Source organism: Octodon degus, unplaced genomic scaffold, assembly GCF_000260255.1.
Source record: "Octodon degus isolate 3935 unplaced genomic scaffold, OctDeg1.0 scaffold00017, whole genome shotgun sequence".
Taxonomy (NCBI): Eukaryota; Metazoa; Chordata; class Mammalia; order Rodentia; family Octodontidae; genus Octodon; species Octodon degus.
Window position 1 is genome coordinate 13,780,121 of NW_004524593.1, and position 716 is coordinate 13,780,836.

Sequence of the window (716 nt, forward strand, 5' to 3'; positions counted from 1 at the left end):
CACAGCCTGGATGGCCACATACATGGCTGGGGTGTTGAAGGTCTCAAACATGATCTGGGTCATCTTTTCACGGTTAGCCTTGGGGTTCAGGGGAGCCTCGGTCAGCAGCACGGGGTGCTCCTCGGGAGCCACACGCAACTCGTTGTAGAAGGTGTGGTGCCAGATCTTCTCCATGTCGTCCCAGTTGGTGACAATACTGTGCTCAATGGGTACTTCAGGGTCAGGATGCCTCTCTTGCTCTGGGCTTCGTCTCCCACGTAGGAGTCCTTCTGACCCATGCCTACCATGACGCCCTGGTGCCTTGGGCGCCCCACGATGGAGGGGAAGACGGCGCGGGGGGCATCATCTCCCGCGAAGCCGGCCTTGCACATGCCGGAGCCGTTGTCGACAACGAGCGCAGCGATATCGTCATCCATGGCGAGCTGGTAGCGGTGTGGACCGGCGGCAGAGAAGCACAAGAGGATGTTCTCGCGAGCTGGACGCGGACTCGGCCTATTTCTTATTCTTGAGCTAGGGTCTTGCTTAATTGCCTAGGCTGAACTGACCACTCAATCCTCCTGCCTCAGCCTCCCAGCGTGATAAGTTGACAGGCGTGTGCCACTATGCCAAGCTTCTCTGTAAATCTTTTTTTGTGTGTGTGGTACCAGGGATCGAACTTAGGATGCGGCACTTGCCAGGCAGGCACTTATGCCACTGAGCTATATCACCAGCCCCTT

General features: G+C 57.3%; 1 pseudogene; it reads right to left on the minus strand.

Annotated features, from left to right (window-relative positions):
- Positions 1 to 472, minus strand: part of LOC101565700 — a 44,990-nt pseudogene extending 44,518 nt beyond the window's left edge.
- Positions 473 to 716: the final 244 nt, after the last annotated feature.